This window comes from Dermochelys coriacea, chromosome 14, assembly GCF_009764565.3.
Source record: "Dermochelys coriacea isolate rDerCor1 chromosome 14, rDerCor1.pri.v4, whole genome shotgun sequence".
In the NCBI taxonomy this organism is placed as follows: Eukaryota; Metazoa; Chordata; order Testudines; family Dermochelyidae; genus Dermochelys; species Dermochelys coriacea.
In genome coordinates, this window is record NC_050081.1 from 11,901,867 (window position 1) to 11,925,633 (window position 23,767).

The 23,767-nt window shown below is 40.4% G+C and overlaps 1 long non-coding RNA gene across 3 annotated transcripts in view; it reads right to left on the reverse strand.

Moving 5' to 3' along the window:
• The window catches only part of LOC119843161, a 121,957-nt gene extending 101,517 nt beyond the window's left edge, over positions 1 to 20,440 (reverse strand). For 2 of the 3 annotated variants that reach the window (XR_006275714.1, XR_006275713.1), the window contains exon 1: positions 20,288 to 20,433. This is a non-coding gene — a long non-coding RNA (uncharacterized LOC119843161). Of the gene's footprint in view, positions 1 to 20,287 lie in introns of all 3 variants that reach the window. The other variant, XR_005288876.1, reaches the window with a different exon arrangement.
• Positions 20,441 to 23,767: the final 3,327 nt, after the last annotated feature.

Here is a 23,767-nt window from a genome sequence, read left to right on the forward strand (position 1 = left end):
GCAGAGTTAGGATAGGGATAATGCCCTGTGCTCCAGCTATTTGGGGCTGAAATGCAACCTAATATCAACTGTGGAGAAGCTGCATTAAATTAAAGCAGCCCCAGTGTTGGTCTGATTGAGGAGAGGGGCCATGATGGAAGACCCAGAATCCCAGAGGGAGACCCCTTGCCAGATTCTATGTTGCACCTCATAGGAGGCATAACCTTGTAGTGAAGGTTGCAAAAGCTTTACCTATTCCTCTTTGAGGCTATGCCTTCTGAGCAGTGCATCCTCGGAAATGCAGCACAGAATCTGTACCAGGCTCTTTCCATTTCAGTGAGTTTTAGCAAGAAGAGGGAAACAACCCTTATACACTTGAGTCTACAAAACCTTAAGCAAAATGTTATGCCTAGGGGAACATAATAGATGATGCAAATGTAAAATGCTCTCTCTCCCCTCATAGTAGTTGCTGACCAGAAAAGAAGAAAAAAAAAAACTTCCTCCCCCCACTATAATTTTTCTTCACTTTTGTTTTAGTTTCCTCTGCAAGGCGAGTTTAGCAGCAGCCTACATTAAGTGCAGAGAAGAAGCTAGCTAATCTACCAGTTAAATAAAATTACCCACCCCCCACCTGACAATGCCACCACAGGATGGAGATTTAGAAGAATTTTCAAGTGGTTCTCCTTTCAGGGAAAAATATTCCACTACTAAAACTATTGTCATCAACCAAGTGGAGCATGACTTTGCTCATTTGCATTAGTTAGCCAAAGGTATATTTTGTCCCTCTCAAACAAACAAACAAACAAAAAAACCCTTTGCTTTTACTTTAAAATCAAAGAAAAAAAGCAACCAAGTACATATTAGGGTATAAAGATAATTGCTCCATACGATAGAGAATTAATAGACACCCAAACCTTTCACAGAAGTAGCAATTAAAAGTAATACAACATTTATACAGTTGGTCATAAAAAGATTACAGCCCTTTTATATACTGGCATTCCAAACCCCCCTCCCACCCCCCAAAAAAGCTAAAAATTGTCAATGCAGCATTTTATCTAAAGACTAAACAAGTATTAGCTAAAAATTGTTTATTACAGGCTGGGAAATTTGTGAAAGAACATTAGTAAGTGGCTAAAATTTAGGTTGGCAGCTGAATGTTAGTATCATCATACCTGAATCATGGTGATATATAGGAGTATATTTAGTAATGTTATGGTGGGGCCTTGAGGCCTTAATTAAGATCAGGTCCCCTGGTGCTAGTTGCTGTACAAACCCATAGTAAGGTACAGTCCCCGACTTGGAGACTTAACATCTAAGGCTACAGGCCTGCAAAGATTTAAGCACATGAATAATCCTATTGAGAGAGAGAGAGAGATTAATGGACTTGCCCATGGTCACTCACAAAGAAAGTCCATGGCAGAGCTGGGTTTGATTAAAGTTGACCTAACAGAGTCCACTAAGCACTTTGCATTCCATGTTCCTCTTAAAGAAATGCGAGAAAAATAAAATAAAGTCTCTGTATGCTTTAAAAGGCCACTCTGGAGCTGCATCCTCTCTCCTCTTTCACTGGACTAGGACAGAACTGAACAGCCTAAGGGGAAAAAACCCAGAGGCTGCGAAGCTACAAGAATCCATGACACTATTTCTGTGGCTCTCTGAGACAGAAACACAGTCGGTTCCTCTCTTTTCTGTGCTTCATCCACACACGCCATCTCTCAGCAGCAGCTGGCGGGAGGATTTTCTGTGTTTCTACTGGCTCTTCCACTTGACATCCTCCATGGACCCATCCATGTGCTTGTGGGAGCCAAGGAGGGTGTCTTCATATGAACAGGTGCTGCTGCCCCCAGCGAGAGTAGGTGCAGAATTCTGATCTGGGCATGCTTTGCATCCAGCTTGGATAGGTTTAAAAAACTTTGCAATGCACAAGGCAGTGGAGAATCAGGCCCTGTATATTTTGTGCTAAGAACTCTTCTCCTGAGAAAATCCCAAATATCCTTCCCCAACACACACACACACACACACACACACACACACACTCTTCATTTGCGACTTGGGTAAGAAATACAAAAAGAACAGGGGCAACCTCCTCCCTAGGTGGATAACAAGATGTTTAGTAACTGAACCCATAGTACCAAAATATTATATCATCTATGGAACTCAACTAAACTGCTTTGAAAATCAGAGCAGGGAGGTGGTTGTAATGCCAAGATTACTGCAAAGGGAGTACATCTCCTGTCAAACAATTAGCTGCACTAAATCCTCAGGATGACAGATCTCAAAAATATTCATGCAAAAAAAGTTACCAAAAACTTGCTTTATTTTCCATTTCTAAGCAGACTGTCAGGGGAGTAAGCACCTTTCGAAACACTTTTTTCCTATAAATCCTGGGAGAGAAAATAGTCTCATACTTTCTCAAACACTCCAGACAGACATCCAAAGCATATTACATTTCTATATCTACAACACACGATGACTGCAGGTCCCATGGGTAAAGAAGAGGTATTTAGACAAACAGAGCTGTGTCATTTCCAATTTAAAAAAAAAAAGTCTAACATAGTTAGCAAATAGTTCGGTGGGTGTCCCTCTATACAATACTTTGGTTTTAAAAACCAAAACACACACACACACACACACACACACACACAGAGAATGTTTTCAAATTGCTAATAGTCTCCGTCTGGAAGAAGAGGGAAAGAGCCAGAGTAAAATGATTTTGGGTGTGTGAAAAGGCAGCACAGCAGTGCTCTTGTTGGAGTGGGGAGGGGAGAAAAGAAGAGTAGAAGAGACTCGTCCATTATAGCTGAGGTTTATGTTTATAAAAAGGAAGCTGAGCACAACAATGAATTGACATTACTCTAATGAAAAGGCAAAGCCTGGTGTCTTTTGCTAATTTTAGAGTAACTTGAGCAACTCCGGTGGCAGCCAGAAGACCGATCTTATTCATAATCATCATTTATATAGTGCTGAAAGGAGAGTAGGTGCTTAGAAAAACCTGTAAGATTTATAGCTTTGCCTACTAATATTGACAAGATCCAGCCTTCCTCTTTTAGCAAGTCACAGAGCTGCAAAGGAGAGAATGGTTGTGTTTCTTACATGCTGTCCAGGAACAGAGACTTCAGATCTTTCCTACTCTTTTCATAAACTTTGTCAAGGTTCCTTTTCCTTGAAAAAGAGGCCAGCTTCTTTTTCGCTTGACACATGCATCTAGGCCATGCTCCACATTTTCCAGTTCTAACAGGAACACATTAACACCCTTTGCTGTCTCTCAGAAACACGTTTTCAATTCCCATCTTATTTTCAGCCTGCTCCCAAAACATACCCAGAGAAGCCAATATCCCAGAATGGCCATTGCTGACAAGTTGATTTTGCTCTGAGGCTATCAACAAGTCACCACAGTTAACTTGATCGATAGATACCCATTTTCAGTTGGTCTAGACTGATGATCGGTTGCAGTGCCAAAACGGAAGGATCAAGCGAATATTATGATTGAACACAGCAGGCAAGCATGCTGCTTTCCCACACACACACACACACACACACACACACACACACAATAAAGCCCAATCACACTGTTGGGACAGTTCAAATACAAAATCAGTTCGTACAAGTAGGATCCATATGAACCTTTGTTTACCTACCTATTCCTACCAGCAAACTTAGTCTCACTCTAGTTATGCAATGATAATTATCTCACTCCTGTGAACAATGTAGAGTGTTCCTCACTGAAGTAAACTGGCTCTCATGTTACTGTAACATGTGTCAGCACAGGCTGGCTACCATTTTCTTTACAGAAAATTCTTTCAAATAAACTTTATAGAAAGCATCGAAGGGCTGAAAGGGACCTCAAGAAGTCATCAAGTCCAGCCTCCAAATAAACCATCCATGGCAGATGTTCGTCTAACCTATTCTTAAAAACCTTCAATGATGGGGATTCCACAAGGAAGCCTATTCCAGAATTTAAAGCTACCCTTATAGTTAGAAGATTTTTCCTAATATCTAACCTAGATCTCCCTTGCTGCAGATTAAGCCCATTACTTTTTGGACTACCTCCAGTGGACATGAAGAACAATTGATCAAGTCTTCCTTTACAAGATCCCTTCAACACATCTGAAGACTTTTCAGGTAACCTTCCTCCCCAGTCTTATTTTCTCAGCACTAAACATGCCTGGTTTTTTTTAGCCTTTCCTCATAGGTCAGGATTTCTAAAACTTATAATTTTTGTTGGTCTCTGGACTCTCTATTTACCCACATTTTTCCTTAAGTGTGGCACCCAGAATTGGGCACAGTACTTCAGCTGAGACATCACTAGTGCTGAGTGGAGTGGGACAATTACCACTTGTATTACATTAACAGCATTGTTGTGTACACCCTAGAATGATATTAGCAGGTTTTTTTTGCAACAGCATCACATTGTTGACTCATTCAATCTGTGACCAGTTATATCCTCCAGATCCCTTTCAGCAGTCCTACCATCCCCACCGAGCTAGTTATTCCCCTAGTTATTTGTAGTGGTGTGTTTGAGTTTTCCTTCTTATGTGAAGTACTTTGCACTTGTTATTATTGAATTTCATCTCCTTGATTGCAGGATCAGTTAGAAACTTGGTCTATCAGCCAAAGAACAGAGGCAACTATGATTATCCTCTTGCAATTCAATCTGATAGATGTGCTATGGAATGAATGAAAGCATCCTATTTAAACACAAGTCATGATTATTTAGTAACTGTCACACCCTGATCCTGTTCAACCATTAACTTTGGCATAACTTCCAGGTACCTGATTTTCAGAGCTGCTGGAAGCCCAGAACCCAGCTGATTTCAAAGGGAGCTGACAGTGCTCAGCATCTATGCAAATCAGGCCCCGAGTGCGTGCACACAAAAGCTCTGAAAAACACAATGGCCCTACCACTGCAACAGTTTTGGCTTAATCCTTTTCTCACTTAAGTCCTCTATAAATAAGGCATAGCTCCAATCCGTTCAATGGAATCACAATTGAGTAAAATCATAGTATGCAGAAGAGAAATCAAGCCCTCTGATTTGGACTTCTTTTGATTCTGTTTAAATAACCATAAAACAGCTGGGCTTGCATGGGTATGCAACAAACATGCACAGTCAAGAGTTGCAATGAGTTACTGCTATGTTTGGTGAAGGCTGAAGACAATCTCAGACTTTTATCCACTGTAGCAGTTGTGTAATTGCTTCGTATAATGCTAGTAACTACACATTACTTGATAGAACATACAATATCTTGGGGTTGGGGGAAGATGACAAATTTGTCAGCTACATTTTTAAAATCCTATGTATAAAAAAAACCCCCCACCGATCAATTAAATCTTGTGTTCAGTTCCATAGGGGAGAACGTACACCCAACCAAATTGCTAGTTTTACAGGTGAGCCCAGACATAACTTCAGTTGACATTGTGGTTTGTGGAACTTTAGGACAGATAAGGGGCCAGATGGACAGTGCACAAGTATATCACTATTAGGTTTCAGTGAAAGTAGCTCCCAACCAAGTGCCTGGCACATCACATTTGCTATGGTTAGAAACGTCTCAAGTAATATTCCAGCAATGGCATAACAAGAATTATGTGGCATGGGGCTAATGTGCAATATTGCCTTACTACTTCTCTCATTGAAATCAGTTGCAAAACTCATACTGACTTCAATGGTGCAAGATCGAGTCCTACAGAGCAGGGCAGCTTCCTTCTAATCCAGACATCAATAGTAAAGTCTCTATCTCTCATCTCTGGAGGTCTGTCTTCCAAGTCTGCCTCTTCTTTTCATAAGGCTTCTTGAAATCTTCACTAAATTTAGATGAATCCGAGGGGGGGGGGGGGAACATACCACGTATAATATTAATCTGGTCTAAAGATTCCGCCACTGAGACATGATGGAAAGTAAACAGTAGACTCTGTTCCTGACACATTCTTGGAGCTTCTGCTAAGCTCCTTGGGGAGCACACAATAGATTCATTCAAGAGATATCATAAACGTATGCTAGAACTGCTGCATCAGGAGGAACAACTTCCATCAGAACAACTAGCACAACAGGACTTCCAGTAATAAGCAGCCTTTGTATTTTACACAATAGTACATCTTCACGTCTCATTGCAGCAATTCAGTCACTCCAGAGATTACAACTGTAAATATCAACCATCCCATAAATATCTTGCTTCTCCACGTGTTCAGAAGCACAATGAGCAATCAATTCCTGCAATACCAAACTCACATCTGACCGAATTAGTTAAGAGAAATTTCTGATCTCACCATCTGAAGCTTTGAACGCCTGAGTCAGGAAGGGGTTATCTTCTGAATAAATGCCCAGCACAGGAAGGGTCAGTGTTACACATGTAAGATGTAAAGTGCTGTCTAAAAGCAAGCTGCGCTTCTATTGTTAAAAGTTAGCTTTCCAAATATCTATTTAACTGAAGATATGGATGCTATGAGATGACTAGAAAATAAAGCACGGGGCTCGCTAGTGCAGAACTGGTATGTGTCGGCAATATAACAAACTGTGCAAAAGATTTGTGTACACCAAATAATATATTTATATAGCACTGTTATGTTAGTTTATGCAAATCCTACGGGCGAGAATCTGTGTTGCACTTCCTTGAGGTGCAGCACAGAACTACCAACCTAACGGGGGTGGAATTGCTACATCACATTTGTCCCCTCCCAATCCTGGGCTGCTTCAGGGGCTGCAGAGGCATTCAGCATAACGCAGACAGCCCTTGGAACCTGTCTAAATTACAGTAGCCTCCCTGGAGTTGTGGGCTCCAGCACTGCCCAGAATCTCTGCACTATGTGACACAACCGCACCCCGGCATACCATCTATGACAGGGCTTACAAGGGTGTCGTTGGAAGGCAGCCTTACTGCTGCCTTCCACAGTGGCTGCACAGGAAGTATCCCTCCGTAGTCAGGACTGGGATATTTAGAGCCCTTTTCTGCCATTCTAGCCTTCCTGTGCAGTATCTGCTGAGCATTAGCAGATGTCTGGGATTTTGCAGTTTGGCTTCCCATTGGAGTCAGAGTACATGCTAAACATAACTCGTTTTATTTACACAGATACACCAACTTTACAACAGAGATGGTCAAACAGCATGCAGGTACTCTCTTCTTTCAGGAACCTCAGCTTAACATGGTACACCAGAGAACAACCCTGCTTCAAGATTTGCCTCTAATCAGAGAGCAAATCTTCCTGCTATTCACACAGCTCCCTCTCCAAGGAGTGCTGCCTCTCACCCAGAGCCTTGCATACCGAAAGCTAACACACAGCAGGTCTTCCCAAGATTGAAAATTTGCTCACACGTGAAATTTAGATTATGATGAATAGTGACACCTGCCATAGTAGAAGTATCCTCAGACATAGTCAATGTTTTTCTGGGGTATACAGATGGGGTTATACAAGACACACTAATGCTAAGGTTTAATGCAAAATAAATCAATGGCTTTATACATTTGACTGTCCGTTTTGGAATTAAGGCCTTCCAGATGAGCTTTGCAGGAAATATTTATCAAGACTTCAGACACATTTAATCAAAGGCTAAACAAATGTGTCTTAATAGGCATTTTAAAACTTATCATGGTCCCAGTGATCCACATCCTACTCAGTCAAAATCCTTGCAACTCCCAATAACTTTAACAAGAGATTTCCCTGGATTGCTACAGGTTTTAGTCTTGACTTTTGAATGAATTGTGGCAGCGATTTCCAGAAACAAGGAGTATAGTAGTTAAATGCTCCGTTGCCCAAATATGTTTCTCGGTCTTCAGCTCACAAAACAAGATAGAGGAGATGGACTGGGGAAGATCACAAATACATCCTTATTGATCAATGCCAAGACTTAATTTATTCGACAAGGGTTGCCAAACTTGGTAATATTCAAAAACCAGACACTCTGGCAGAAGTGCCGGAACCTCCCCACCCCTACCTTTCCTCCCTGAGGCCCCACCTCTTTCCCCAAGTCTCCACCTCCATCCACTCCTCTTCCCCTCGCCCGTCACTCCCTGCTTTTCCCCTCCAAACCCTATGATTGGGTCAGGAGGGACTCGCCTGTGGAGCCGGGGCTGAGAGCTATAGCCATTCCACATAGATAGGAGGTGGCCCCGGCTGAGTAGGGGCTGACACAGGTGATGACCGAGTGCCTTCCCCATCTGCAGTAACAAGATTTTGGGTGTCCAGTCAGTAGATCTGACCGTACACAGTCAGGTTCCCTTTTCAACTGGAGTTTCTGGTCAAAAACTGGGCCCCTGGCCACACATCTGAATTATAATCCTTTTATTCTGAAAATTGAGAAATCTGCAAGTTGACAGTCAGCATAATGGAAAGCTTCCTGGCCTTTTCATTCCCCTGCTGAAAGTAAAAAAAGATCTTTGATCGCAACAGCAAAGGCAGATTGAGCACAATGTTGTTCACCATATGCCATGTATAAAAATATGAAGTCTGAATTTGTATGCAATTGTCAAAACTGGATCTTTGATTTGTTAATGCATGTAAGGATCAAGACATAGGGCAAATGACAGCAAAAGGAAAGAGTCGGTAAAAAGGCATTAGAATCAGAGTCTGCGTTTTTAAATGAGATTAAGGTTATATGGTTAGGTTTCAAATGCCAATGACCCAATCAGCTCAGTTAGCAACTGGGCTGAAGATTTTTTCCCATGAACAAATCCCAGAGGTCCTGAACCCAAATCATCATTCATTGCCCTTAGCAAGGGGATTTGTCACCTTACCTCCCTGACCCAACACATTGCATACGTCATATTAGGCATAATGATACTGGTGAGGAACTTGAAGGAAGAGTTGCAGTTCTTTGCTGTCTCAGTGCAATGGAGCCAAATCATAAGAGATGTGCAAAGGGAGAATAATATGTATGCAAATAAGTATATTCTATGTGGATAAACTGTAGAAATATATGAATAGATCTGGACATCTCAAGCACACATAGAAAGACTCAAACTGAAGTCAATGGAGTTATGCCTAAAGGGAATTTGACAATTGTGATCAGCAGTAAAAATTAAGGATAATTTAAAGTAAATGTACACACACACACACACACACACACACACACGCTATGTAGCTATTATTTCACTGGGAACTCCTGCTAGAGACTTGAGCACATATAATAAGTTAATACATGGAAAATATTAAAATATTCATGTTTAAAAGAAAGTGGAAATCCATGATGATTACTAGAGGGATTTCCCTTTATGGGAAGAGAGACAGACTTGTCAGATTTTCTAACATACAATTCATCTTTCCAATGATATACGCATAAGTTTGGCATTTTAGTCTCACTTGCAACACTGCTTTTTTTTTTTTTTATCTCCGATGTTTACAATTCTGATGGCATGACATTCTCTCTAACACAGCATTTTAAAACTTCAGGTACAGACATGTGAGCATCAGTGCAGCACTCCAGCAACAAGGAAGTTCCAATTACAAGTCAACTAGTGAAACATCCTGCAGCTCTTACTCACGTGGACAGTCCTATCTCACAAAACATAGACCCTGCTGAGTTTGTACAAAGTAGTTCCAGTAACACTAATAAAACTACTCCCATGAGTAAAAACTGCAGAGCTTGTGGTTTGGCCAAGAATGAAGTCAAAGCCAGAATACTGCAGACATACTGTGTTGAAGAGAGTTCAAATACAGCTCTGAGGTTCCAGTGGTGTACATCTCTACCAGTATGCATCCATTCAACACACCCAAGATTTAAAATTTCCAGTATCATATGTCCATTAACACACTGCTAGCAAACAAGCTACAGATCAAGAATTGCTTATTCCATTGACTTCAGTGGAGTTACTCTGGATCTAGACACATATAAGTGAGAGGGAAACTAGGCCCGTGATTCCTGCAGGGTACGCTGGGGTAGCTCAGTAAGAGGCGGCGGGAAATCTATTCTGAAAAATTCCAAAATATTTTTTTTCAAATTTGTGTCATACCTGGATGTCACAAATCTGTACAAGACATTTTATCCCATTACTTATAAAAGTTGACAGGAGAATGTATCAGATTTTAGGTTTACTAATCGAAGCAAGGTGTATCAGCCTTGATGAAACTGGTGATTAAGCATAGCATTTGACTTCCCTTTGAGGAATTTTATGAAACATTAAAATAGAAAAAGTCCTTAGGAATCCAAGCTGATCTCAAGCGGTCTCTGGCCCCAGATGTTTAACATGATTCCAGTTCAGATAAAGCATGAGGGAGATTGCAACCTTTCATGGTAAATTGTGTCTAAGCTGAAGCAACAAAAGGTCACGTTTCCTTCATGTGATGTTCACAGCGGAAATTTACAGTACAACTAGGTCACAGAGGAGTCTTCAGTTGTAGTGTTAGGTCCAAAGAGTATTATCTTCAGGTCTTACCCTAACTCTCTACTTGCATTCTTGTATCTTTGCAGCAAAAGATTAGAACAAACAATATATTCAGTGTGTTTTGCCTTTTTCTGTTAATATGTTTTCCATAAACAGATTATAATTTTAACATATTTGAAATTATTCATGGAATACATTCTGTGAATAGTTTGGTATTTTTTGTTTTGTTTTTGAGCAGGGGGAGAGGGTGCTTGTCTGGAACTTTAATTTTGAACAGATTTTTACAGGTATTTGCTATTCAATCCATACCTCTGCTTTATAAACCATCCCTGCCTTCATTGTCCATTAGTCACTCATCTTCATGCTTTCTCCCATGCCATTCTGTTGTGCAAGGGAGATGCACCCAGGACAAATCCATAAAGCTACTACATTGTCCTCCTTCAAATCCTTCCTTAAAACTCATCTCTGCCATAATGCCTACAGACAGCTCAAGCTCAATACTGGCTGCACTGTTGTGACTTTCTGTCATACCAAATATGGTAATTCCTCCATTTCCCTGTCCTGTTCCTTCCCCAGTTTGTCTGTTGTATCCATCTGATGTGTCTCATCCTATGAGAAGACAGTGACCTCTTTGGGTGGAGGGCTGTTCTTTTTATTACACGTGTTTCCAGTACTTAGCACAATAGGGCCTTGATCTCTCACTGGGAACCTTGGGATGCTGCCATAATTCAAATAGAAGTAATACATAATAATTAAGGCTACGTGTTTATCACAGATTCCATGACTTTCTGTGATCTCCATGACTTCTGCAGTGGCCCGTGTGGCTGGCCCAGGAGCCACCTGAGCAGCTCAGAGCCCCCGGGCCAATCACACTGGCTGCTGCTGGGGCAGTCTCTCTCCCGCTCGCCCCCCCCCCCGCAGCAGGAGTTTGGATGTGGGGGGCTCAAGGCTGGGGATTGGGGTGTGGGGCAGCGTTTACCTGGAGGAGCTCCCCAGAAGGGCACCAGGAACTCCCCTCCCTAGGCTCTTAGCACCACAAGCTGCTTCTACCCGCAGGCACCGCCCCCACAGCTCCCATTGGCCGCAGTTCCCAGCCAATGGGAGCTGCAGAACTGGGGCTTGGGGTGGAGCAGAGGCAGCAATGGAGTAGAAGCTGGAGGTCACCACTTCCCAGGAGCCAGGTAGGGAACATGCCCAGCCTCACCCATCCTCATCCCCCACCCAGGCCAAGCACCCATGGCACCCCTCCACCCAAGTTTTAGTGAGGGATATATAGTAAGTCACAGACAGTTCACATCTGTGAATTTTTGTTTATCGTCCATGACTTTTACCAAAAAATTCCCCAAGACTAAAATATAGCCTTAATAAGAATACATCAAAAATGAGTCTTGTTTACTGGGGACAGTTTATACTTTCTGATGAGAGTACTCAATGATAAATTCAAAATTGGCTTGCAACTAAATATTCTGCAAAATTAATTTAAAATACATCATTTTGGTGAACATGCTAGCCAATAAATGCATTCAGTCAGATTGTGACATTGCACTCTATACGTTTATGGAAATATGCTTGAGTGTAAATATAATGTAATTGGAATATGCTTTATGCAAAAGGTCTCTTGTAAGGTATCATTACAAAGCTTATAATCTATTGTGTGTTCATCCTATTTGTATGCATGTATAATTCTTGTATCTGAAGCTAGAAATATGAAGTATTACACTGAAGTCCTATTGTAACTATGCAAAGTGTGGGCCATTAATGGTGGTTTAGAATCATGATGGCTTCCATTATCCAGAATAAGTGGTTGTAAATGGTTCTGTTTACTTGTAAGCCTTCCTGTGTTCATCTGAGTCAGGTCAAGAAGAATGGAGGCTTGGAGTCTCCCAGGACCATGTCATCTGGTACTGGAATCCATCTTAAACCTGGTGCTTTTCCATTTAGAAGGAGGGGTGGGGACTCAGAGACAAAAGATTCCTGTCTTGTGCCAAAGCCATAAAAGGAGGTGGAACAGAACAAAGGGGGCTGTAGTCATGAGAAAAGCCCTAGTTATCACCTGAGCTGAAACTAACAAGAACTGTACCAGGGAAAGGATTGGGCCCAGACTAGGGAGGAGTCTAGTCTGTGACAAAAGCTTATTGGAACATCTGAGGGTGAGATTTACCTGTATTCAGTTTCTTAAATGTATTAGGCTTAGACTTGCGTGTTTTGTTTTATTTTGCTTGCTAACTTGCTTTGTTCTGTCTGTCTATTACTTAACCACTTAAATCCTACCTTTTTATACTTAATAAAATCACTTTTGTTTATTAGTAAACAGAGTAAGTGATTAATACCTGGGGAGCAAACAGCTGTGCATATCTCAATGTTATAGAGGGAAGACAATTTATGAGTTTACCCTGTATAAGTTTTATACAGAGTATAACAGATTTGGAGTTTGGGTCCCACTGGGAGCTGGGTGTCTGGATGCTGGAAATAGGTGATTTGCTGAACAGTTTTGGTTAAAGTCTGCAGCTTTGGGGGCGTGGACCAGACCTGGGTCTGTGTTGCAGCGACTAATGTGTCTGGCTGAACAAGGCCAGGTTCTGGAGTCCCAAGCTGACAGGGAAAATGGGTTCAAAGGTCATTCCAGTATGTCAGGTGACAGGCCCAAGGGGGTCTCTATGACTGAACCTGTCACACAGATATTTGCAGAAAGTCAGTACAAAAGGAGTACAAACACAGTTGCAATAAATATGTGCAGAAGACATTTTGCTTTGCATCACTTCCTCTATTCAAGTCACCTTATGCCTGACTGATCCTTGTACCTAGAATGGTCCCTTGGACTCAAGAACAGCTAGTCAGCACTTGGAGCAGCCTTGAGTTTACGCTAAGTTGGTCTGGAAGCCAAATTGTCCTCTATGTTTTAGCAATGTCCCCTATGTTTCCCTCAAAAGGGTATTCAGTTTTAAGATATTGACATTCTAGTAGCCTCATTAGAGCACTGTACTGGAGCACGTAAGAGGAGGCTTAATGCATTTCTAGGAAAGTGTAATTTAGCACCTCTATTATGCAATGTGATTATATAGCCAGTACAGCATTATGTGAACTAACAATGACTGTTTGATACTGATAGAAGTCTAACTAGGGTATGGTGTATTTTGAAATGATATAGTAGATTGTATACAAGCCTATAGCTATTACTGTAAAATATTCTTGCATGATACTATACAAGTTACTTAGTGTAATAGGAATAAGTATACCTGGTTAAGCTCTCAAGCAAAGTAATATACCATAGACTAGAATACCTTAACTTAAAGGAAACTTATTATAGTGGCTTAAATAGATTATATGTCTATAGCATCAGTACAGCTCTGCAATATGGTAAGTTGTGATATTTTGTTGTACTCTTAAAAATAAGGAAATATTAAGTGAAAGGGAATCAACACTAAGTTATGTCAGTAAATGATATTCATTTGCATTGCTGTTACTTACAGTCTTTCTATTTCCTGTTTTGTCTATTCCACCCCCTTTCCACCCTCTCAACTGTGGAGGCAACCAAGATCCAGTTTGTGTTCCAGCGCAGCTTAGAACAGTGTAAGGGCTGTTGTAAAATGTCAGGTTGCAATGGCTCCCCCGCAGCGTTTACTGGAGTGGTGAATCAGTTTGGATAAAAGAATCAACCTGAAATTGATTGAAAATTTTGAAGTTTCAAAACCCTTTGGAACAATTTTTTAAATGATCTTCTTCATGTTTTGTGATAGGTTTCAGAGTAGCAGCCGTGTTAGTCTGTATTCGCAAAAAGAAAAGGAGTACTTGTGGCACCTTAGAGACTAAAATTTATTTGAGCATAAGCTTTCGTGAGCCGATGAAATGAGCTCTAGCTCACGAAAGCTTATGCTAATAAATTTGTTAGTCTCTAAGGTGCCACAAGTCCTCCTTTTCTTTTTTCATGTTTTATGTCTCAGCTCTTTTGGATTCTTTCCAAAATGAGAAGCAAAGATACCCAAAATCATCACCAGACTGTAAAGGAAGCATTAGAAATCTTCCTATCAGCAACATTTCTGCATAGTTCCTTAAAGTACACACCAGTTGTGCAGACTCAAGTGATTCCAGTAAGTTTCAGAGATGTCTATAAAATTTTGGTTGCTCATATAGCCAAGCCCCCAAACAGTTCATGTATACCTGCCACCCCAGCATACCACACATTGGAGAAAATAATAGTTCTTGCTGGGAGGAAAAAAAAAGTTTCCCTGGGTTAACTTAACCATGTAGGTTTATTTTTACAATATACCGTATGAATGAACTAGATAAAACCTAGGCAGCTTTTCCTATAATATTTTGCTTACTTTTCATAAAAGCTACCAGTTTTAAAAGACCTATTCATATTTCTTCTGTGTGACATTTTATGGCTGCAGACTTATGCAGTTAAGTGAATTGCTACAGTGGTCTTGTATGACCAGAAATAATTTTCTGCCAGATAAAGTTAGCAATTGAGCAATATTGCAGAATCAGCAGCACTAAAGGTGGACAGCACAATAGGTCAAATGCTATTATTCCACCACCTAGATTTGACTCATAGCAAACACTAACACTGATAGACTATAGAGGCATATTCAGTTAATGGAGCAAGCATGAGAACACTTATAAAAAAAGTCAATTCCTTTTTGTTTCTAAGATAGAGAATATTCATGTTTCCAGTTCATTAAGACATATATTAAAAGGACAAACTTAAAGGACCCAATTCAATAGTGATGAACACCCTAACTTCCACTGAAGTCATTGTTGTTTGAGGAGTAGGCCCATTTAAACATTTTTTCCTCAATTCACATACAGTGGCTAAAACAAAAAACCTAGATACTTTTGTGGTGAATTTGTGTCACAAATACTCCTACAAGTGACAAGTGGAGGAAGTGACTGGGGGGAAAGCCATTTTAGACTTGACTCTTTAACAAACTCAGAACTGGTAGATAAGGTCCCATGGGAAGAAAATTTAAGGGAAACTGATTTCAGGAGAGCTGGCAGTTTCTCAGTGAGACAATATTAAAAAGGCACATCTGACAACTATCCCTATGTGAAGGAAAGGGAGCCATACTGGCCTCTTTCTGTTCTTCCTATCAGGGTCTTTATCACCTCAAGTTCAAAAAGGAATCCTACAAAAAAAAGGAGGAGTACAAAAGAATAGTGCAAGCATATAGGGACAAAATCAGAAAGGCTAAGGCACAAAATGAGTTACACCTAGCAAGAGACTTAAAAGGCAATAAGAGGTTCTATTAAATATATTGGGAGCAAAAGGAAGACCAAGGAAAGTGTCTTTATTTGGCGGGACTGCAGAACTAACAACTGACATCAAGGCGGCAGAGGTGGTTAATGCTTATTTTGCTTCCGTCTTCACTAAAAAAGGTTAATAGCAACCAGATACTCACAACATTAATATTAACAACAAGGGAGAAGGAATGCAAGGCAAAACAGGGAAAAAACAGATTAAAGAATATTTAGATACGTTGTACTTATTGCAGTCAGAAGGGCCTGATGAAATTCATCCTAGGGTATTTAAGAAAGTAGCTGAAGCAATCTTGGAACTGTTTGCAATCATCTTTGAGAACTCCTGGAGGATTGTTGAGGTCCCAGAAGACTGGAGATGGAAAACATCGTACCTATCTTTTAAAAGGAGAACAAGAAGGACCTTAGGCATCATAGACCAGTCAGCCTAACTTCAATATCTGGAGAGATACTGGAACATATTATTAAACAATCCATTTGTAAGCACCCAGAGGATAACAGGATTAAAAGAAATAGTCAGCATGGATTAGTCAACAAATCATGCCAAACCAACCCAATTTCCTCCATTTGACAGGGGTTAGCGGCCCCATCCACCAGGCCAGCATATGCCAATGGAAGAGAGCTCTTCCATCAACAAAGCACTGTCCATACCAGCTCTTCTGTCGGTGTAACTTATGTTGTTTGGGGGAGGGGTGTGTGTTTCTTCACACCCAAGTGACAAGTTGTACCGACAAAAGTGGGAATGTAGGCAAGCCCTTAGTCGGCCTCTCAAAGAGAAAGAAGTTGCCTCTGGGAACAGATCATCTACCCTGTAAACTGTGCTTTCACAAGTCAGAATTCCCATGGATAATTTATTAAGTTCTAATTCTGACTGTGGGTACATCAGTACATAGAATAAACACCACGGATATGTCAGGCAGATGCAGAGAGCATTATGAAAAGCTATTAAATAAGTGTCTGAAATCTATATTCTGTACCTCACAGAGAATAAGACAGGAGGTTCTAGTGAGGCAAGCTGTAATGTCAATCCCCCAGCCTGAATGCCAGAGAAACCAAGACCCAGGCTGTGAAAACAGTAGATTCCTTTAGTAAAATAAACATGAAAAATAAGAGTCATTAAATATAAATAGAGCTGCATATTTCAATAGCAGGCTGATGTAAATGAGTGCAGTATGAGAGACAGGCAAGGGATTTCACCTTTGCATGGGGATACTTCATTCATACTAGTCATGTAAAGTATTCTTAGACACAGTATGCTGTAGATCACTGTAAAACCTTTAAAGAAAGTCTGGATTTCAGAACATTCCCCAAAAGTGGGGCTGCTGTTTGTGATATTAACTGAACCTGGAACCTACCCTGAAATTTTCAAAGTAGTCTATTTATATTTAGGGCACTAAGCCACAGCCAATGGTAGGCAAGGACGGAGATGTGCAAATGCACTGTGATTGCTAGAGCTCCTGGAGATGGTCCATCTCTAGCACCAGCAGAGTGGAAAGTATGTCCGTTTGCTACATCTTCTCTGAAGGTAGCACTTCACTCTCCTGGAAGATACAGGTGCAGAGGGGGAAATAGTTCCTTGAGCCTATTGAGAATTGTTACAATGGTCATGTCAGATGCACAAGTTTGCACAATATGATTATATTTGTGCTGGCTTCAGTCTAGTTTTCTTGACAGAAGTGTAATACTGCCTTAGTGATCTTGTTATTAAGTAACCTTGTTTCTAACTATGTATTGGACAAAAGGAATGTTTTGACCATTGTGCTTAAATTCTATGACAGACACAATAGGCAATCAGGGAAAAAAAAATAGGGAAGTTCTAAAAGTCCCAATGCACAGCTGGTGTAAACAGGTATAGCTCCCTTGAAGCCAATGGTGCTATGTTGATTTGTACCTACTGAGAATCTAGCCCTAAATCTTCAGAATCTTTCAAATTCAGCAGCATCCCACCCTACGACATCCCACCCTGCCCTTCACTTTTCCTTGACACTGGTTTTGAAATAGTACTGTCTATAGAACATCTGATTGCCATCAGATTTGATTGCCATCTCTTGGGCATACAAATATGCAAGGTATCATGGACAGCTGAGTGCATGCATAGTGCACTCCCCCGATGCATCTACTGGGCAGGATGTGAACATGAACTTTGAAACCCTAAACTTGATTTATCCCGAATCTCTGGTAGCCGAAAATGTGTAAACTGTCATCTCTTTCAAGAGCCTGGAAGATGCTTTTTGCTACAGTAGTGTTTTAGTTGATGACATCCAGCATCTCATTCAATCTCATCTGCAGGATCTGACACTTCATCTTCAACACAGTCATTGCCTCAGACCACTATGAAAGACAAAGGCTAGGTACCCAGAGGACTAGATTGATTGGCAAGCTGTTTGCAAAGCTTTTAGCGCACACACCATAGTCACAATGCAGTATTTATTTATTTAGATTGCTACAGGAAAATGTCTCTTTTTAAGCCCCCAATGCCCTGCTTGATCGAGGTATTCACTGACTGAGTGATTATGTCCCATGCAAAAACTAGACTATAGGCCCCCCTGTAGGGATAAGGCTGTTATCCTTGTCAGTCTCTAAGGTGTCACAAGTACTCCTTTTCTTTTTGTGAATACAGACTAACACGGCTGCTACTCTAAAAGCTGTTTTCAAACTCTGTCATCAGTTCCAAAGATAAACACCCTGGCCAGAGCTTTATATCTGTGCTCTGCAGATAAACAGTGCAGCGCTGTTTGGTTTTCTAACACCCCAGGCAGTAATTTGGCCATATATGCACAGAACTCTAAAAACAAAAATTATAGACCAGGCAGCCTGCAAAGAGAGTCCTTTGCTTGCACTGCACAACATGGGACTTTCAACAGTAAATAATTGGTCAGTAGCAGAAGTACAGTACCTGGGCTCCTTGCGGCAGCCACATCACCCAGCAATTAGATCAAGGAGTCTAAAAGGCTTTCCAGGATTAATGCTAAGGCAAGCCATAAATTAAGATATTATAGAACAAAGTGATTTAGGAAACAGACCTTAATCAGGATAAACTGTCTCCCTAGGGTATTGGGAGAGTTTAAATATAGTGATCGTTAACTATAATTGTGATTCTATGTCATTATTTACTTTTCTTTTAAAGACAGTGAAATAAATTATTTAAAGTGACATATGACAGAATGGAAAACATACAATTGCTTTTTGTTTTCCCACTCAACATCACAGAAACAAGGTAAATGAGACAAACCCGTTTTCTAAAGAAAAGGAATGAATTTTCATCTCTTAGAATATGAAAGTATGTCAGTACTAAAGGCCTAAATACTGTAGAATATTTAGTTCCAGTTCTATAGTATAGTGGTGAAAAAAAAAAACCTTTTGGGGTATGGAAAAAGTGCTGCTAAGAGAATTTAACTTTTTTAAATAAAACTACACTTCTTTAATTTCATTATAAGAGATACATTTTTAAAATCAATGTGGCAAGGGGACATGGAAATTCTAGGGTGACAATTTGACTTTATACTTATAACCATTCATCGCCAGATAGAAGACTCCTTTTTAAAAATCTGAAATTGAACACTCCATTACCATATTTAAATGACCCAATAGATAATTAGATGTATAAGGCAAATTTGCCTATTACAGCACCCAAATGTGCAATTGGGCTGGCCAGTTTGGGGGCCTAGATGCGAGACGTAGAACTGCAAATATATAGGTGTAACTATGGGAAAATACGCCTTCGAGGGTACAATTGGGTCGTGTCTGTTTTCCTACTGAATTATTGTCTTATCCACCAACACCTCTGACAGAGGGAGAATTGCTGGAGTGAGTGATTCTTGCAAAACTTCAAACAAAATGGTAAAGCACATATGGTGTAACTACCACTTTACAAAGTGGAAAGGGAGCCTTTGAATTGTACCCCTACAAATGCCACTGTCTTACAAACAGATCACACAGTTTCTACCATCCCATAAATACTTAATATACTACCAACTTCTTTGGATTACCATATTTCCAACATTCCAAAACCACCCTTTCCTCCAGCAGGAAAGTTAGAGCACCTCCAATAAGCCCTACAAGTGTATCAGAATTTCAGCTTCTCTGGGGAAAAATAAGTAGATTGACTTTTAAAAAAAAATCCAAACCAAAAAAAAACCAAACCACTTATGAATTATTAAAAAAACCTGAACATATTGCAGAGGAACTTTAGCTCTCAATTTAATAAGACCACTCCCTGCTTTCCAATGATATCTATACTGAGGATTCTTTTATATTCTATGAAAGATGAAATGCAGAAAAATGTAATGCACTTCTTTCCCTTTAGGAATTCATTTGCTGATAAATAGTTATTCTGTCAAGAATTATAACAGTGTAAGGAGACATCAGAAGAATTTGTTCAGCTTTCTTCTTTTGCAGGGAGTACACTCGCAGTGACTGGGCTAGGCAGGCAGGCAGTTGTAGGAAAATAAGTGATAAATCACACAGTTAAGGGCAAGTGTTGTGTGCAGCGTCTACAGCAGTCCCATGTTGTACAGTACCTTTGCCATCTTTGCAAAGGATACTCATGTGTAGAAATTGGTGCTAGACATCCCCCACATCACCACCTATTCAAGTTCTGTAATAAGTCAGCCTTCTCCACAGCTCACAAAGAACCCACTACCACACCCAAAGACTCTCCCCAGGCAGCTTTATTTTACCAACATAGGCCAAATTATTCAAGCTAGTTCCTCAGCCCACCTTGGGGATTTTCCCTCTTTACCTCTCAGCCCTTGCTGCTTCAGGGCTTCCTGCTGGAATCTTCTGCATTCTGTTCACTAAGCAGTGACACCATGACACTCCTTTTTACCCAGCAGGCTACCACTGTCTCCCCTCCTAGGGCACTTCCCTCTCCTACAAACACACTAACTCCCCCTCAGGCTGTAGGCCCAGGTGCCCCCTCTTAAACCTAAACAGGGTCAGCTGACCAGCCACAGGTATGCTGCTCCCCCTTAAATGGGAGAATCAGATCATCACACACTCCAATGAAGAAAATCAGCTCACTATTTCAGTCCCATTTAATTCCCCAAACAGGGTTTATTTGATTGTACAATTTCATTCCACGTTTGGTATGAATGAAGCTTTGAATTATGGAAGAAAAAGTTTCAAAACATTCATGAAAAATAAATGATTTCTTCCCCCTCCCCCCCACAATTTTTCTCCACTGAAAAATGGGGAAAAAGAAAAAGGGGTGGGGAAGGAGGAGGGAAACATGAAAAAAGTTGTTTTGGGCATTTGTCAAAACAAAACAATAAAAGTTTTGACAATAAAGTTTTGAGTTTTGTTGTTGGGTTGGGTTTTAATATCACTATTGTTTCAATGAGAAAATATTAGAAAGATTTCAGCTGGCTCTATTTTAAAGGATATAAATTATAATTCATGGTGATGAGCAGAACAGCTTCTTGAAGAAAAAAGGAAATGGCACAATATGGCCTTCTAGGTAATATAAACATTATGAACTTTGCAAAAAAATTGTTAAATCATATAAGTTTTGGTTTATATAGTATAAATTATATATTGATCTTTTCCCATTGAGTGAGATTTCCAACAATATGGCAGCAAGGCTTTTTTTGCTTCTTAGCAAACAACAATGATAGACTCTATGGTCTGTTACACTTAGTGAAGTTGTGCGTGCAAATTACTCTGATGTTTCTAGTAATCAGAATTTAGAATAAATCTACAAGAACACTGAATACTCTGCCTAATTTAACTTAAGTAAATTGAAGGCACTCATAGAAAACTTATCAGCTTAATTAACATTTGAGAGTATAAAGACATACACCACTTTAAAATTAAAAGCACTTTACAAAGGTTAGTATCATTATCCCCATTTTATAGATGGGGAAACTGAGGCACGGAGTGGTGAAGTGATTTGTCCCAGATCACCTATGACCAGTGGCAGAGCCAGGAATAGAGTCAATGTGTCCTGAGTCCCAGTCTACTACTCTAAGCGCTAGTCCACACTGCCACATTTATGGTAGTGTGTCCTCATATATTTAGACAAAGACAGTGAAGAGTCTGAAACTGGGAAACAAGCATGAGTACCTGGGTTCTATTCCTAGCTCACTATGATGAAATCCAGTCCATCAACATACTGGTGGGTATTTGGGTACTATAGAGGTGGAGTGTGGCCAGGATGAAGTGAAATTCACTACTACTCCAAACCCAGGGCTGCCACATAACCCCTCCACAACCATTACAGCCTACAAGCACTGCATGGGTCACTGGGGCCACTTGATTCATATACATGGGTATCCACATAACCATTCCTGTACATGTCGTATCCTGAACTACCCACAGCCTGCCTCCAAGCTGACCTTCTGCATTATCCCTTCATGCGCCAGTTTGGGGGCCAGCTATATACTGCACAGGAGACATGCAGGCACTCATGCATGGCAGCTCTGCCAGTCAACCCTTGGCACAACCATTGTAAGCACAAAGTGGATCAGAGGCCCCTGTGCTGCATGACCACAGGCAAATCACATAAGCGCCATATGCCTTGGTCTCTCCATGTGTAAAACAGATATTACTAGATCTACATGTCAGAGGTGTTCTGAAGCATCATTATTTAATTTTTGTAAAGAAGGTTAAGAATGATCCTTACATGAAAGGGGTGATATGCTATTACCATCCACAGCACAGGACACATCCATTCCCATACCTGAGAAATGATTGATCATCAAGCCACAGTGCCCTGAGAGAGCTGGAGTAAAGGGATGCAAAGGGTACTGCAATGCAAGTCAGTTAGGCACAGATCCTCAAAGTTATTCAGGTGCCTATTTCCCAATGATTTCAGTGTGGGTAGGTGCCCATATTTGAGTATCTGGGTCTGACTGTGTGGGGGATTAGAAATACCTTTATGAGTGAAACTCACTCCGGTGGAGAAAGAGTCAGCACAAGGCCTATGAATTCCTTAAATCTCATGCCAGGCCTCAAAATAGATTTTAGGTGAGACTTAGGTAATCCATAGGCTTGTGCCACCCTTCTGCAGGAGTGAGTCTCTTTCTCTATGAGAATTAATGGTATGGTATCTTGCACTATTAATAGTAAAAGAAAATGAATAGCTCCAATCACTTCCTATTAGGGTCCCAAATCCTGCATTATACAGCTTTTTTTTTTTAATTTCACCAGGGAAATTTAAACAGGGAGCTGCAGATTTAAAAAGAAACTGTCTTTATCTTTGTTAGACTGACTCAAGCATTGCAATGTTATTGATAACATTTTCCTTGAATTTATGCTACGAATCGTCTGTGACATACAACAAATGCCTTCTTCAAGTGGATCAGCAGTACTCCAGAGTTATTGCTTTGGAAAAGGTAATTAAAAATACAGCTGTGTTCTCTAACCCAGCTTTGCCCTATTCTCCCTGTTGTAATTTTCCTGGTTCATATCCATTTCTGATTCATTATAGACCTTTCAATCAAAGAAGAAAGGTGCACATAGAGACACTAGTTGAGGAAAGGGTAAACACGGGTCAGAGAGCTGTACATTTTAAAATAATGTTTCCAAGGAAGCTTGAGTGTTGCTTTGATACCAGATAGAAATTTTCTTGTCAAATTCAGCTCCTTGATGAAATGGGTCTTCCACTGAAAAGTGACAGTAGGGAATATTTGATGAAGAGCCTGGACTATCCCTGAATGTCAGAAATCACATGATTCATATTCTACAGCATATCAAGAATGATTGCTTCAATATACATTTTAAAATATCCTCAGGCTCATATACTCATGTCTCATTAACATCTTTAGGGGTATATTCATCCTGAATTACACAGACCCTAACTTCTTATGTCTCTTATAATTTAATGACAAGATGCCATGCATTTTAGTATTTAAATTATCTCCATTTGGTTTAATGGAGATGATCCATTACGAAGTTGACATGTTACAGAAATTCATTATTATCCACTTTCATTTCATATTTTTCCTTAAATGGTATTGGAAATTGAACCCGCCTCTAAATCCTACAAGAATTAGGCTGAGGCATATAGGTGGGACCATCTATAAGGATGTCATCTCTCCAGGTTTCCATCAAACTGGGAGCCAGATCTAGGCTGGTTCAATGGGTGACCTTGGGAAAGCCCCTTATGTCTCTCTGCCTCAGTTTCCCCTGAATACAGGGATATCCATATTTCCAAAGTATACTATGCATGAACAATACTGTATTTTGAAGTCTTAAGATGGGAAATGGTCATTTTAGCTTT